Below are 18,811 nucleotides of genomic sequence, written 5' to 3'. Positions count from 1 at the left end.
AATTCGGTCCATCAGAGAAACCCCAAGCATAGTTCGCTCCATCACACGTTGAGCGACCTTGAATTTGTGGATGAGGCCTATTGTTAATGTCCACGTCGCGGCTGCGTAGGACATAACTGGTAGAACGCACTGGTTAAATGCCTTAGTTTTTAGGTTTTGTGGCTTCCTATTCTATAGCTGCTCACAACTATGCCATAACGGTATGAAGAAAATTAAGTATAGTCTAAATTTAACAAATTTTCTAGTTTATTTTGTACCTTGTACGATTTTGTTGAAAAAAAAAAACTCAATTAGAATCTATTTTATACCACCATACAAACTCGTGAAAGTAAATTTTCGATTAAACCGTAGCCTTTGCGAGGTTTAATAACAGAAGAGGCGTCATAAATAACTTTAATTGCATCATCACACCCTTCGCTTAATAAGGGTTGTTCCGGGATCAAAATACCCGTATTTTCATTAATACTGGAGTAGGTCAATTGCGGTTAGTAAAAAGTTATCTGAGACCTTCGGGTTTTATACTAGGAGCTCATTTTTCGGCACTGATAGCTTAGTTGGTAAAGGTGTGTATTTCAAACCCGTCAAGGATCTTCAGTACTTACACAACTTAAGGAACTTGATGAAATTGTCTGGCAAATAATAATTATAATTAATTCCATGCAAATTAGACAACAAATTATATAGGAAATGAAACTATTGTTTCGGATTTAAATCGAGTATATTTGTTTTTTCAAAGAAGTCAACGTTTCGACGCCCTTAACAGGTTCCTTGGTCACGTCGTCACGTCATATAATTAATATGTATATATTGTTAAAATGAAATAGTTTGTAAAACATACTGTGGCGTAAATTGGAATGTTCTTTAACAAATTAAAAATAAGGTATTTAATTAATAATTTTTGTAACAATAGTAAAAAATAGAATGGTTTGTTTTAATATTAGTTATAATAGGCGCGACTTGCGCGAGAGCGACATGAAGCGCGAGTTCACTTTTTTGTAGCAACAAGTGACGGGACGATTAAGTCGTGCGCCTGATGGTAAGCTACACGCCTGTCCATAACAGTTACAGTGCTACTCAGAGCTTTTAATTGCAAAGATCTGAGGGTCACTACCACTGCGCCCGTCACCTTGGGATATAAGTTGACAAGGCCCTGCAACTTCACCATCTTATGTCTTGTTCTTCTTTCATCTCTATGCGAGACTAGCAGTATCTCACGCTTTATGTCGCTTTCGCGCTAACAATGCTATAAGCTAAGAACTCGACATAAATAAATTCTATATTAATATCGTAATGAAACCTTTGCATAGAAAGTTTGGCTAATCAAAATCATAATTACTCAATTTGACATACATCCAATGCAATATATAAAAAGTCGTGCGAACCGAACGTCGATACTTGAATATATTTTTGAGTTTCCCAATATAACACGTATGTAATCGTAAGCCCAAATTCACAACTTTACAGAGGGAACTTTTTAATACTTTGATGATACTGGGGGAGCATCCTTTGAACTTCACAGTTGAGGGGATGTTGTCCTAGCCCCCATGGCCCTTGGATAGTGGACTCGGGGGAGTTCGTTGCCCAGCATGGAGAGACCCGAGACGAAGGGCTCTTCTGATCTTCGGCGAGCCTTACATTTGAAGACCTGCAGCGGAGAGGAGGAACACACTGGGGGTTTGGTGCGGTCGGGTTGCTCCCCTTTAGGGTTCAGCCCAGTCCCACATAACCTAACCCACATAACATAACATAACGGATATCTGTAAGTAGATTCCCTCGGGTAATAAGAAAAAAGACTACGTAGGAGGAGTCGACCTTTTCTTTTATCTACAGTATTTATATCTTTGGATAAAATTCCTTTTTCTCCTGTTCATATTTTTTTATATCCCCATGCAAAAAGAAGGAAGTTATAAGTTTAAAGCCTTTTCCCGTGAGTTTGTGTCTGTCGATTAGTCTATGAAATCGTATCTCCCAAACAGCAAGACTTGTTTTAAAGCGGTTTTTTTTTATTATAGTCTAATACCTACTCTTTTTCCAATTAGTATCGGTATTATTTTTTTTTTTGGAAACCTAATATCGTTACAATTTAATGGTACGTTTGTGCTGATGCTGCAACCAAAATAGCCTATAAATTACCCAATTCCTCAACTACTCGCGAAAGAACAATAATAGCGTTTGAGCTCTCGACGAGTAGGAGACTCACAGATGATGACTTTTAAGATTACATACTATCTTTTGTATCGGGTTTTTTAAATTTTAATTTACATTCAATTCATTAACATAAAATATACAAATAAGTGCACGTGTAAGTAAATGTGTGTCCATGTACGTATCTTTAACATATGGCGAAAACAAAACAAAACAATCTTGCAAGGAAAGTCAAACAAGAAAGACATTAAAAGGTAAATTCACAAGATTATAGGATTTATACAGACGGATTAGATTATATTTTGGAGAAAGCGAGGATTCGTAAATGGCAAAAGATTAACCATCTTCATAATCCATTTGTAAATGAAACAACGAGGAAATTTTTTTTGCGACGAATATAATGCCATAACTGCTGCGTCACTACAGCTTTTTCGGCTGCCAAGCAGATTACTGCTTTACACACACACACACTTTATACACATTAGTGTGTGTTCCGCTTTTGAAGGCTGAGGGTGCTGGTGAAATTATAGGCAAATGCGACTTGTTAACTTACGTCTCAAGGTAACGAGTGCAGTGGCAGTACCCCTCAGACCTTTGTGATTAAAAGCTGTAAGTAGTCACTGCAACTGTCACTTACCATCGTGCGTATGACTTTGTCCATTCTGTCACTTGGTATCATAAAAAAGACATTGCTGCGTAGAGTTGAGATTTTATAGTCATCAACAAATCAACCAAATTTGTCACACACTATTATTATTTATGGAAAATATCAACATTTTCTGCTGATTCGTGACGATCGTTAAAAAAATCGTTATCATGAAGTCTCAATTTGTGTACATAGATAGTATAGCTTTGATTACTAAAACGGTTCTTCTCCGATCTGCTTTCATTATTAATGAGGCTCGCTTACCATGATTACCCGCTCTTGCACTACAATTTAGATTTTAAGTATTTTTCTCGATCTGTGTCATACAAAGGTCTATTATAGTATCTTGTATTATTAGACCAAATCCTTTTATATAAAGAATCGTAACTCCAAATTCCCAACTTTGTAGAGGAGTATTTTAAAGTTTTGAAAAGACAATTGAGCATAATGTCTGCGGTTCTCAGGTATTACAATGAAATTTTATACATTCTCATCATTATTATGGTTTATAATTTTACTGCTGATACGTAAATTGTGATAGTCTTACATGTTTAGATCTCGATTTTGCACCTAGGTAAGTTGCTGCAGAAACAAGATGTGTAAACGGGAGTTCAGAGATTTTAGTCTTTTTTTCGTGGGAAAATCTTCCTTGGATACCTTTCAGCCGCGGGGTCAACGGAGAGGTCATAGACTTCTACCGACTAAAACCTCAAGCCTACTAGGATGCTTTAGTGGGATCGATTGTGCGCACTAGAACCAGGGATTTTAGTCTAACCCGATGTGACAGCGGTGATTATCTCAATCCATGCCGCACTTGCTCGTATACCCGTCGTGCTGTACTGATAAGATCTCTACCCTGTCACGGATAGCGCAGTCAAGGTGGCACCATACTATTCAAAGTCAATATACGTAATCCTAAAATAAAAAAAAGAATCGATACGATAAAAAGAATAATGTCTTAACGTCTTGCATGACTCAATCATGATATATCCTACTGAATGAGGTATCAGTATTTTCCTGTGTAACCAAAATTTATTGGTAAAATTAATACTAATTGTAAATGATCTATTTAAATTTGAATGATAAGAGTTTGTCCACAATTTAAGCAAAATGGTAAGACATCTACTACTCACATATATACATCTACATCTACCCTTAGACATTTTGACGCAAGATTTGAGAAAGGTGGACGGGGTCGGTAGATGAGGAAAGCAAAAGGTTGTAAAGCAACTAGGGGGATACTTTAGCGTAGATCTTTTTCAACCTTTTTCATTTCTGACGATCTTGAGCTGTTACCATACAATCATGATTTGCGATGCGTCGAATATCTTTTACCCAACTGTGGTGGTTTTCTTCTCGGTATGGTGTTTCATCACTGTCTCCATTCCAGTGCCTGTACCTAGCTATTGTGATCGAAATGTCTCTTATTTATATCTTAGAGTGTATCCATTCAACGGGTTTACGATCGCGAAGAGCATTAGCGAACATTTTCAATTCCCAATTCTTAAGCTTCCGTAAATTATTAATCAATCTCTTTCGGTCTCTGCTTCGTAGCGGATTTGAATCCAAATTTTATTACTGACCCAGATTAATTCTGAATCAATTACGACCGACAGGACCTCCATTATATTAACACCGATCTCATTTAATGTTTAAAGTGGAAAGGCTTACTTACACCGTGTTTGTTCATTTTCATTGCAAATCTGAAAATTCAACCATATGTCATTTACTATAAGGCGATACAAAGACGGTCTATATCATCATCATCACCTTAGGAGAAAGACGTCTACGCTGTAAATAGGCCTCACTGAAAGTAGCCACGACGTCTGGTTTTGCGCTGCTTACATTCCGCGGGTTCGCCTAACCTTCACTAGGTCATCGGTACATCTTGTGGGTGGTCTGCAAATGCTGTATCTTTCGGTACGTGGTTGTCATTCGAGAACTATTTCGTCCTATCGGCTATTTGTTCTGCGAGCAATGTGACCCATCCACACTCACTTAAGTTTTGCAATTCTTTGAGCAATATGGTTACTCTGGTTTTTTTGCGTCATCATCATTTCCGATTGAATCTCGCAGTGAAACTCCGTGAATAGCCCTATCCATTGCCCTTTGAGTGAAGTCAAGCGAAGTAGCTTAATACACTACATAAACTTTTGCAAATTACATAAAACTATTGTTGAGATCAAATTTTGTTAGACTTACGTATTCACTACAATTATTAATACAAAGATCGAACAGTTAGAAAAAAATCTAGACTAGTGGAGTAATTACATAAAGATAATTGAATATCAATTCAATAAAAATTTAATTAAAAGTTAATAGCGACATCTCTAGCCAGGGCTGGTAGCTGTAAAGATGTCTAACTGGGCGACGAGATACTTTCATAGATTTCTCATAGATGACGCTACGGCTAAAGTCGTTGAAAACCAAATACAAAGATTCAACAAGAAGCAGATAGAAAAATTTATGAGGTCCGCTGGCTTGTTTCATGGCTTGGTTGGCATAGCGTCTGACACGGTTTGTTAGAAGACGTCCGATCGTATCCGGCCGGATCGAAGGAATTTTGTTCTGTGTTCGACTAATAATTGTAACAAACTAGTGGAGTAATTTTACAAAAAATGATTGAATATTAATTCAATAAAAATTTAATTATGTATTCACTGTCAGAACATTATTGTTTTTATTTATTTTTCCACATTTATATTACGAAACGGTGTGACATTAAAACCTGCCACCCTTGGTCCGACAATAAGGTTTTGCCAAATAAATGTGGGCGCTGAATTTATTTTATTCCGTTTGTGATTTCAGCCATTCAATTATTCGTGTGGTCAGGCACAAGAGTCTCGGATTTTGCGAGTATAGATAATGCTGGCAATTACTGAAAGATGTATCGTTGGGATTTTAAATCGACTGTTAGTTTTTTGTTTGTTTTATAAGTATGTATTATGTACTAGATAATAAGTACATACTCGAAGTGGTTATTCTACGCGACGTCGTCTGCGTAGAATAACTACTTCTAGTGGCCTACTGTACTATACTAATACTATAAATATGAATTTTCAGATCCCTTACTTGAGAATTAATTATTGGTTCTCCATACAAACTTTCATCCAATATTTCATCCACATTAAGATTTTTTGTGACATAAAGTTGCCTATGTCTTTGTTCTAGGTCTCATCTATCACTACAGAAAAAATTATCAAATTTGCTTCAGCGGTTTGGTGTAGCAGTTACGTTTTCATATTTAAGTAGTAGCTGAAGAGCTCTTTGTGAAAGAATTCGTCCAGGGAAGTACTGCCACCTTACCTATTTCTGATGCCAAGCTATGATGTGAGCATAACTGGGTTCCGATTTTTAAGGGTAAGGGCACACCTGAAATTACAAGCACAAGGGACTCAACTCAACTTATGTCTCAGGGTGACGGGCGCAGTGGCAGTAATGCCCCTCAGATCTTTGTGATTTAAAGCTCTTACTGGCAGTGTGACTGTTATGTACAGGCGTGTAGCTTACCATCAGGTCCACAACTTTTTGTTTAATTTTCATTAAATAATAATATTTTATTCAAATATTCATTTCATTTCATTCCTAATTAGTCCATTGTTCCTTACAACCATTTAAAAAGCGCATAATATTTTCAAAGAACATATTATGCATTTTGAATCTTTTGTTCCTATATTTTCTATATATATATATATATATAGACATTTTCATATAAACATTGTGAATAACGTTTTTATAAAAAAAAAACGACCTCAAAAGTTCGTGGAATTAAATCCATTTGCCAAGTTTTATTGAAATCGGTTACCAAAAAGTGTGTGAAACCGGATTCTTGCCCTAGTTTGCCACCCGTAGAGGTGGAATATATACTTCAAATTTAAATGGGACCTATACTGTGATTTACTTTCCAACAAAAAAGAATCATTAAAATCGGTTCACAAATTATCGCGTAACATACTACAAAAATTTACAGTCGAATTCAGAACCTCCTCCTTTTTTTGAAGTCGGTTAAAAAGCCTCTAAGTAGGCAGGAGGCTAAGACGGCGCATCACATAAGTCGCTACCTTAGCTCGCTCGGAAAGCAGGGTTGTCAGTTTATCATTTTTTGATATCTGCAGTATGTACATATGATTTGAAAAAATTAAGGTATTTACAGCTAATTAAGATATCATAGTATTATTCCCTTGCTATATTGAAACAAAATTAGTCAAATACAAAACTTACCTACAAGCTTTTTTAACGTGTTATTTTTTTGATTTTTTTATGCCAGGATCAAGAAGTGCTGAACAATTCTGAATTTGAGGCACTCTTGCGCAAACAAGAATAAACACGTCTACTACTGATATCATTTTTGAACGTATTCCACAATGTGTGACAATTAAGGCATTCTATGATTTGCGTAACAATTACACGTAGTCTTGTGGAATTATATTTCAAAGTTTCGAGCATCTTGACAGTCAATAAAAAACTTAAAAAATGATGGCTGTTAGCTGTAAAGGTACCTACGAAGCTGAGTGAAGAAATAAATATCTCACAAATAGAGCTACGGCAAATAAGTGGTTAAAAACAGACAGTTGTTATATAGATAGTTTTCAGAAAGCTAGTTCATTCGATGGCTTAGTTGGCATGGGATCTTTTTATTAATAGATATTGTTTGTAGTTTATGTGATTTCGCAGATCAAACAAAGCCAATTTTATGTTGATTTACTTAAACGAGGTTTTCCATTTAAAAACTTCTATTTACTTTTACAACAAATTAAACAAGAAACGACACTTTAGCCTTCGAGGCTTTTATTCGAAGTTTGGTGTAAACATACAGACAGGAAAAACGACGAACTTACCCATTATTAAATAAAAATGAGGTGAACGAAAGGAACCTCCCCGCAGGACATACCATTCATTTCCTGTACATCTGGAGCACCATGGACCCTGGGCAAGAACAGGCGAGTACCGTACATCCATTAACAAATCCTTTCACCGCGATGGTAAACATTATAGTGTACGATAAGAAGTTTAACGACAAAATATTCGACATTGTATTATAAACTATTTGTCTGGCTTTAAATCGCGTATATTTGTTTTTCAAACAAACCATGCTGGTTTTCAAGCTTCACCGGGCAAGTATTCGCAGTTGGACGATAAAACATTTTATTAAAACCTTAAATGACCGCATGCCTACCACCAAACAAAAAGACGTACCGACCACCAACCATACTGCACATAGAAGCAAAGAGTATTTTACTGGGTACATAGAATACGTCAGGCAGAGAATTTAAAAGAATTTTTTTTAAGCCCCAAACTAGGGAAACCCTGTGTCGCGGGTGCCATGGACACACACATAGACAACCTCAAATTACACCCAAACTCACGAGAGAAATACTGTTAATAAATGAATGAATGAAAGAATGTAAAGTTCGTTCAATTTTAATTCTAATTATTATTTACTTTTATTATTTGTAATGACGTAACATAAAACAATAACAAATATTGAGCGATTTCAAAATAGGAGTACGGTTGCCACAAAATTGGAATGTCGACGGTTCGAATTCCTACGGCGGCATGTACTTTACTTTAATTTATAAACTTATGCTCACTAAATACGAATTTAATACAAATAATATTAAACTTACGCAAATAAAAAAAAAGAACACTAATAAATAATAATCTCCGTAAAGAGCAGTAAGAAAACCGACCTCAAAAATCAGTGAAATTACATGTATTTGCCAAGTTTTAAACACAGTAACAGTCTACAAAAAAAATGCAGTCCAACTGAGAACCTCTTACTTTTTTTCAAATCACTTAAACATATAAATAATGTATATATTAATATGTAAAATATATTTGTGCTTTTAGTAAATTTTACAACCGTGAAAGTTCATCGTGTATTGACAACCAATTCCATCGAAAAAAAACTTTGTTTTAGTAGTACTAATGTCGGGCCGCTTAATTCATTAGCCTTCCCTAAATCACCAATAAATCCCCAGGCCCTCGTTAAGGGTGATTCCGTTCAGATTTATCTTCACTCTAACGTCCACTCAGAGAAAACGGTTTGATAGTATTTTTGACGGCTGCTATTTATTATACTTCTCTTTTTTAATTAGACAAAATGTAAACAAAGAAGCAGTAATCGTAAACCTTTTTCTTCAGACAACAAATATTACAGTAAATTTATGTTATTTTTTTTAAATCTGTGTTTAATGCTTGGAACCTCTGCTTTTTAATTTTTTTTGTAATACAATGTATTAGATTGTATTAACATAAAAAAATACTTTTAACGTTCTGAATATTAGAAGTAAAAAAATACGCGATAATTACATAAAAGCATAAATTTATTTGAGAAATTTCAAATATTTTTTCCCGGGTTTGACTTCCGGTAGGACTAAATTGAGGAATTAACTTTTCTAAATTGGTTCTGGTCTACGTGTTCTGAGTGGTCTTTGGTGCTCATAGCACAATGAATTTCTTACTTTGAGACCCAGGTAATTGGTGTATCTTAACACATCATTAATACACCTAGTGTATATTTAGAAACAGTAGATCTCCTTGTGCAGAGAAGAACTGTTCCAATGTTAACGAACCAGCGGACAATTATAACATCTGGAAAGTGCTAAATAGTATATTTAAATATAATTCACAATTTGGTAAAACAATGTAAAGCTCTGACGGTCCGCTGACAACGACTGACAAAGGTTTAAATTATTCGTCGCTGTCAGTGAGCCACTGCACCAGGCAGTTGCCAACATCCCTCATTTCTGCCGCAAAGCAGTAATGTAATTACTGGGTTCCACATGGGACTTGTCAACTTATGACTCAGGGTGACAGGAGCAGTAGCAGTGTCCCTCAGATCTGTGCGACTTAAAGCTCTGAGTGGCACAGCAACTGTTATGAACAGGCGTGTAGCTTACCACCGCTACACGACTTGTTCGTTCTGTCACTTGATATTATAAAAAAAATGAAACAGCTTTTCTTACAAAATGGCTGAACAAAATAGCACTTGGAAAAGACCCAAATTCTTGTATATATAGGTAATATACACAGGAATTTCTCAATAAGTGTCCGTGTTATTGAATGTCTTCGAATGTATTGATTCGGGTATCGCTTGATGATATTAAGTGCCAGGATGAACTAGTCATGCACCTGATGGTAAACAACACGTCTACTTGCATTCCACTCAGGACTTTGAATCGCACAGACCTGAGGGGCTCTATCACTGCAACCTTCATCCTGAAGTATAAAATTGAGAAGTATCATACGATACCTTACTGTCTCAAACTCTTTTTTTTATAAAATATTAGTGCGCATTTAACCTCCATCTCACCTAATGGAAAGTGACGACGAGGTCAACGATGGAGCATGCACACTTAAATAATGCCTATTCACTCTCGCCTTGAAAAGGCCCAAGTTATTATAACGTTCAGGTAACAAGTCTGCAGATAGGGAATTCCACTCCATAACCGTTCGCCATATAAATGTGGAAGCGTAACGCTTCGTGCGAATCTTTGGAATATCCACAACATAGGAGTGGAACCCAAACCTACGCCTAGTGTCCTGATAATGGAAAGGGGAAGGTGGAATTAAATCGTGTAATTACATCGCACACTCTCCGTGATATATCCTGTAAAATATCGATAAGCAGGCAACTTTACGCCAGTGTTCAAGGCTCTGCAGCTTCGCCGCAACTAATTCCGAGTCACAACTCGTATCCTCTAAACAGTGACTATTCAAGAGATGGCAAAACTTTTTATTTATTTTAAATTTCTAGGTTGTTAATTTGGTTGAATTACTTTAAGAATAAGTAAACGCCAGTGTGTAAATATGATGGAAATGTGATGTGAAACCAGGCTGCAAAATTTGTATATACAATCTATTTTTACATTTCTGTAACTTTGTGCTTTAAGATATGCCACTAACTTTCATAACCAGAACGTAGTGTGAATGTAAAACAGTTTTTATAAAAAAATGTATCCATTTATTTAACGGTTAATTTGTTTTAACAAAGTTTATAATGCCATTAACACGAATTTTAATGAATGAATAATTGATTGGCTATGTGCACTGATCCAGTGATCATTATCGTCAAATTATGTCATGTACTATATGCGATACGAATTAAATGGATTTTAAATAAAACGTATTTTAAAAACTGTAGCAACGATTTCAGACTGTTACAATAAAAAAGAAATAACTGACACACGGTTGAAAGGAACACGGTTAGCCGTCAATTGTAAGCTCTCTAGAGATCTTTGGGTACTGGCTCCAACAGCGCACTTTTATCTCTTATTTTTATTTATTATTACACTTTTTAATTTACAATTTACAAAGCAAAACAACGTGCGTAAACCTATACATATTTTTCGAACATTGTGCAGTCGTCATCTACACAATATACAAAATTGAAAACATATTAAATATTTTTCTAGGTAACATAACATTTCTTAGGCACATATCACGGACAACACGCCAAAAGTATTTTATGAAATACAGACACATACATTACGTATTAATGGTTAGGCGCAAACCAGCACCTCTAACCTCACAAACAACGTATTGCTACGCATTGATAGTTCGCTCGCTCGCGCTGTGAAGTCACTGCGCATTGGCCCCGTTCATGGAATATATTGGAACTTACGGGGTTAGTCGGTGTAATAGATTATAAGAAAAATTAAAATCCTTTTATATACATTTTTAAGATTTTAAACGCCTTAAATTATTAAAATTGAACGAAAACCGTACTTTATTTAAAATAACAAGAGATTTCCATTTTACATTCTTGCTTTGTAAATATTAGAACATTCGGTAACTTTCATTCGATAACTGCGTTCCGAGTAACGTTTGTAGCCTTTGCCGATTGAGAAGTTCGAGTAATTGTACGGATGTGACGTCATTTCGGTTCGGTTTCGAATACGAAGCTTGACGTTCGATTCGGGTGTTTTGAATAAAAATGAAAAGAAATCGTGCGATATCTAATCGAATCGAACCTTACGACAACAGAGTTATCGTAAGGTTCCGAATCGACCTGCAGCTTAGAAATATAACTATATATATAATTTTAATTATTTCAAATTTTATTTTCCTTCCAAGCTTTTTTTCTTTATTTTTTTCACAAAATTCGGGGAGCATAATATTTGTAAATAAAATAAGGCTGTTTACATTAAAATCAGAAAATTACCATAAAGGGGCAGAGTTCATTGGAGGTATCGAAAAGGTCTACAACAAAACAAACTTTGTTAATCTAACTTAAATCTAATGTTTTATTTAATATTTATCTGTGATGATATGTAAAGTATTTAGTTACACCATACAAACACATCAAACAAAAATGATTCTTTTTTTGCGGGAAAGAGGGTACCTCAGTTTTAGTCTCATTTAAATTTGAAGAAAATATTCAACTTCTCAAGGTGGCAAAGAAGGGGACGAATCCAGTGTCGCGCACTTTACTGTAACCGATTCCAATAAAACTTGACAAATAGTTATTATTCCACGAACTTTTGAGGTTTGTTTTTGGTTTGGTTGATGGTTGGTTTTTTTTTTTTGTAAAAAAGCTACAATTATTGAAGTACACACTTCCTCATAGAGAGTTTTTAAAATTTTCATTACAGTGTTACGTAATGTATCTACAAAATACAATTATTATCTTTCTTTTCTTATTTTTACAAACCCTTTTTTGAGAGTTCCTTCCCAATTCGAAAGAAACTCTCTAAAGAAGGCATAATTGTCCCAGTAGATCAGTGTATTATAGCGAGTTTAGAGCTTTATCCGTCATGTCTCCCTAGTGAGTTCGGGGTCATTCTGAGTCGATTACTCAATTTTCAATATAAAATGTATTTACACCAAAAGCAAGGAAATCAGACTTGAAAGCGTGAAACTGATTAAACATTTCCATTTAATTAAATAATTCTTTAAATAAAAAGAACTGTGATGGTGTGACCTCCTTACACCGTCATCCCATCTTTTTGTATCGCCTCTCTCCATTCGTATCGTATCGTTTTTCTTCTTCTGCTCGTATTTAAATAAAAAATTTTGAATTGTACCATTTTCCTTCGCATTCTGATTTTATTTCTTTCGACGGTCACTCTCTGCTTGATCGCGATAGCGGATACTACTAAATCAAATTGTCTAATTTGTTTTTATTCTTTTCAAGTTTAATCATAACACAATCAATGTGAATCATGTATCGACCATAATAAACAAATAACAATCTATCTGTAATTCAACATAATACAACCCGATATGGGTTTTTTTCTTTTACTTTACCTTTTACTTCACGATAAATAAATTTGTGGACCGGAAGTTTCCTGTTTTACTGCCGTGACCCTGATCACGGTTGTTAGGGTTACAACCCTTTCAGAACTAATACGAAAATCGAATGGTTGCACATTACAAATTTTAATTCATCTTGCTCTCATGTTCTGAAAAATTTTTTGAACAAACACGTCGTAACCTAAGTATAACAAAGCCACATTTGATTTTTTTTATTATATCATTTGACGGGACGAACAAGTCGTGTGCCTTAAGCTACACGCCTGTCTATAGCAGTTGCAGTGCCACCCAGAACTTTACATTGCAACAATGCCACTGCGCTCGTCACCCTGAGCCATATGTTGACAAGTCCCACGTGCCTGTAATTTCACCAGGACCCTTATCCTTCAAAGCGGGAACGCAGTAGTGCTAACGTTACTATTTGGCGGCACAAACAGGTAAGGTGGCAAGGTGGTGATCATACATGAAAACTGCTTTTATCACACATTAAAGTCATAATCCGAATTAACAAATTACGTACATATTATGACTCTTCTATTTAAGCCCAAAACAGATATCGACTAATTTCGTTTCGTTCTCTTTTGAAAAATTATCATTTTGCAGACGTAGTCTTATTACATCAAGGGTGCGATAAAAAATTTTTAGGAGATATTAGATCTCTTCTCTATATTTCGTTTTTATCGTTTATAGCAGTAATTGTTCATTTTAATACGCTCTGTTTATATAGTAGTAGCTCTACTTTGTATAAAATGTTTAATTATAATTATAATTAATATGTCTAAATTTAGACACCAGTAGGGCAGGCACGACAGGGTGCGACTAGCGCGAGAGCGATATAAAATGCGAGACACTGCTATTCTCGCATAGAGATCACGCGTTTTATGTCGCTCTCTCGCAAGTTGTGCCCAGTCGCGCTAGCCCTACCAGTGAACTGTTAGGCTACGTTCCATTTAGGATTACATAACATGCTTATTTAAAAACTGTTTTCGTTGTTATCTTGCTGTATCAATAATATTACATATAATAGCCCTATCCTTCGGATATGTAGAACGTAACATTGATATTTATAAAGGTGTACATATTATGTTTTCTAAAAGCCACAAAACTACTTACTTACGCACTTTTTTTTATGAGTAATGTAAGTGACACGCCTGTCCATAATGATTGTAGTACCACTCAATGCTCAAATCGCAACGATCTGCGGGGCACTGCCACTGCGCCCGTCACTCTGAGACATATGTAAAGGCTCATGTGCCTGTAATTTCACCAGCACCCTTACCCTCCATAACTCGAACGCAGTAATGCTCACATTTGTGCTTGGTGGTAGAAATAGGTAAGGTGGGTACCTACATCCCTAGATGAACTCTCGCAAGGAGCTCTACAGGTACTAAAATTGTGTTTCTGTGTGATTTATTACTTTTAAGAATTGAAGTAGATTTTTTGTCTCATTTTAAAGTAGGAATTTAAGCCCTTTAAATGTATTTTTAACCGACTTCAAAAAAGGAGGAGGTTCTCAATTCGACTGTATGTTCTTTTTTTTTGAATGTATGTTACGCGGCGATAACTCCGGTATTTGTGAACCGATTATCATGATTCCTTTTTTGTTGGAAAGGGTGTATTTCCATAGTGGTCCCATTTCATTTTGAAGAAAATCATCCACCTCAAAGGGTGGCTGTTCACGCATGAAGTTTCATTTTTATAAATAGCGCCTAACTTTAATTTAGGAGCAATTACTTTTAGCAATTATTTAGTTGATTTTGCTATTTCTCCAATTCAAGGCGTTTTTCTCTCGATATACTTTGAGTAGTGTCGTAGTTAGAACCTATTTTTATTATCTCCAGTATCAAGTCCTGTATAGTGGCGAACTAGGGGATATTTGAATGAAACTTAGCAAATAGACGTAATTCCACGTACTTTTGAGGTCGGCTTTTTTAGTACTCTGTACTGAGATTATCCTTATTCAAATGTTGTGCATAGCTGTAATAAGGAATAAAAAATTTACTTACATGTTTCACCACCATAATATCATTTTTTTGTGAAATGACTTTGTTATAATTATTTGCCAGACGCTGTGCCAACTAAGCCACGCAATAAACTTATTTTTTCCTTTTGGTTTTTTCCGTGGCTTAACCTTGCAGCGGTTGCGCGTGATAGTATTTATATTTTATAGTCAATATAATTGGGCGTTAACTAACGCCATCTACAAATTCCATGTAAAATTTATAAGTATGGCCTCCAGGTTTCTCGTAAAAAAAATGTAGATGCCTCTGTAAGTCCCTTATTTTAAGCGAAACTTGTGAAATAAGTTTACTTTCCTAAAATACATAATATTCAGTCATTTTAATGGTTTCATAATTCTCGTTTGAATTAATAATGACTATCTGAAATACATCACAATTTATCTGTTATAGTTTCACCATTGCATTTTGAAAGGTTGCCTTTTTGATCAACTTCCATTTTGGACTGTTATATTATGGTTTGTAAAATTAATGATATTTTGTGAATATACCTAACTACGACGTGGATAAATAGTGGCTATACTCATTAAAATATTCTTGAAGTTTTTACTTTACATCCTAGTACTGTATAATATTTATTAAATGTTCAACCAAGTGTACTGAACAATGCTGCTCTGTGATTGGACGATATTATGGTATATAAAATTGATGATATTTGCTAAATTAAGATAATTATGAGATTTATATAATTATTAAATTAATTAAATATGTATTGCCATTGTTACTTTATACCTTTGTAATGCATAACATTTACTATTTATGCTCAACCAAGTGAGTCAAGAAATACTGCTCTGTGATTGGACGATATTATGGTGTATAAAATAAATGATATTTGCTTAATTAAGACAACTATGAGGTTCCTATAACTGTGATACTTCTTAAAATATGTTTCAACAACTTGTTAGGTAAAAGCTTTCATTCTCGTCAGCACTGTACAAATGTAAACGATAATTATTTTGTGATTGGTCAAAATAGTATGTATGTATGAAGGAATTCCAAAGGAGGTTTTGAAGGGTATAAAAAGGATTGTAAAGCTGGAGGAGGCGGAAAAAAGTGCCGAACCGAGAACCAGCTAAAGTTACCACCTACCTGCTTTGTAACTTGTTCTATTGCTACTGTCTAATCGTGTTGTGTAAATATAAGTATGGTCTCTCTGCTTGGTAGCAATAATGTAAATTATTGCTACTACGCTTTGGCATAGTTTATGTACCTAAATGTGTAATTAGTCTTGCAATCCTTTATAAGTAGATGTTGTTTTAACTTGTCCATTTTAATTAATTTCCTTTTTCTAGCACAGCCATAATTTCGAATTAACTAGTATGTTAAATCTATCCTTTTAGAAGTGCTATTATTACTTTTACTTTGTATATCCTGTTTTTCAAATTATTTTTTTTACTACAATTAAATTACCAACTTTATAAATTAAAACTGAGTCATGTTTTTGAAAGTATTGCTTTTCATTTGGTTTTTAAAACTAGTTCGCAAACAATTTTTACTATTTACATCTAATTTTGTACTACCCTCTAATGGAAATAAATTTGGTTTACTAAAATTATGCTTTTCAATTTCATAGTAGTTTAACATCTTTATAATAGAATCTAGTAATTAGTAGACACAAATATGATTTTTTTCTAACACGCGCGGTTTCAAAGACCGCAGCGACTTTATTTTAGTCATTTAACAAAAATTATAAACAATAGACCGTTGTGCGACCTTGATATCCTCGAGGGAGTGAGATACTTCCCCTTAATCACTCTGTGATAATTGTTGCAAGCGCACATGTTACTTTACTTGTGTTTGCAGTCTCAAATTTCGCAGGTGACCGGTCGTATTCCAAAAAATTATATGATAACTTAAAATGATTATTATGATAATTTTGATTGATCTCGATAATAATTTATTACAGTGTGCCTATTAACGATTAAGATAGAATATTTTGACTTGTTTTGTTATTTTGTTGGTTTTTAACGTTGTTTTTTTCTCATAGAACTAAAATTTTGTATTTTTATACAAACTAATAAGTACGAATTGAAAATATAATAAGTTTTTTAATTTATATATATATCAAAGACTTCTTTTTATCATGTGCTACACAACGCCGTCATGAAAATATTCAGTTTGTCTTCTGAAGTCAAACGCTGAAAGTAGCGGTCTCACAGACCGCACGATACTGCTTATGTTCGGCGCAAGAGTCACAAACACACACTCAACATAGCCCCGCACTAGGAAAACCCTGTGTCGCGGGTGCCATGGACACACACATAGACAACTACAAATTACACCCAAACTCACGAGAGAAATAAATGCAGGTCATACAAATATTTCTCCCGGCCCTGGAATAGGACCTCGGCGTGGCAATCCGGCTTGGTAACCGTTCGGCCACGGAGGCAGTTAGTAGAGTGCGACCACCGGAAGGTTAATTGGCATAACGTCTAGCGCGGTTTGCTAGGAGACGTCGTCGGTTCGAATCCTGTCGGAGCGAAGGGTTTTTTCGTTCGATTTTTGTATTAATAATCATAACAAACTAGTGGAGTCATTGCACATAAAAAATAACTGAATATCAATTCAATAAAAATTTATTTACTTACATTTTTTATGTATCTACCTGTTATAGTTTAATTTGCGTTCTATAGCTGCGCCAAATAAACAAAATAAATTAATATTATGTATACTTAGTTAGTAGAGGGTGATTTAGTTGTCAAAGTTGTTTACCATATACTCTATTAACTACGATAATCTTGTACGTAGAGAATGGGATCCCAAGTTTGTAAAGTGATACCGTTGATTTATCTCCAAGGAAGTTCACTTACCAAAGTCAGTGTTATAAGTCTTTCGAAGATACAAAATATACTACAAAAATCTTAAAAGTAACTAAGACTCGGAATGCAAAACTATTTCTTTTAATGTAAAATTTTAACAAGAACTTAAAAGTAGAAAATGAAAAATCTAGAAATATTTTGTTTAGCATACTTGACTCGTCAGGTCCATTGGGACTAAAATGAAAAACGTTTAAAAAGAAAAGCTATATTGTCCATGGGAATAGAAGGAAAATAATAACATTTTATATTAAACAATTTCTAATGGCTCGGTATTTTGAATTCTGAATTATTAATAAGCAAAACGTTAACAACATTGTGACGGTGTGACCTCCTTGCATCGTCGTCCCACCTTTTAATCGCCTTTCTCCGGTTCCTGGCCACTCGTATTTAAATTTTGAATTGTTCCATTCCTTTGCATCACATTCTAATTTTGTTACGTTGCATCGTCACTCCCTGCTCGATCGCGACAGCGGACGGAGCTGTTTAAATTTAATCGCGTCTAATTTTGATTCTTTTACCAAGTTATAATCATTATAATATAATCTAAATTATGTATCAATCTTAATAAGTGTATAAAAACAGTCTACAGCTTTATCATGTACATATGAATACGTATCTGTAATTTAGTACATTACGGCCTTTTTAGGACCTCACTCCTTACTTCTTTGTTACCATTTCTTCTTAATCCGACTTTTAATAAATTTGTGGACCGGAAGTTTTCTGTTTCACTGCCCTGAACCTGGTCACGGCTTGTTAGGGTTACAACCCTTTCAACATTAAAGAATAATCTGTAGGAATCCGCCTATCTTTCACATTAGTGCAGTGGTATGTGTTAATCAAATAACGTCTGTAAATATTGATTAAATTGTACAACATTTTGCCTATTAACTGTATCGTGAAGTAACCGTTTTTTTTATATAAAATCA

Source organism: Hyposmocoma kahamanoa, unplaced genomic scaffold (genome assembly GCF_003589595.1).
Source record: "Hyposmocoma kahamanoa isolate Upper Pololo Valley unplaced genomic scaffold, ASM358959v1 92, whole genome shotgun sequence".
Lineage (NCBI taxonomy): Eukaryota > Metazoa > Arthropoda > Insecta > Lepidoptera > Cosmopterigidae > Hyposmocoma > Hyposmocoma kahamanoa.
This window is presented reverse-complemented; position numbering follows the sequence as displayed.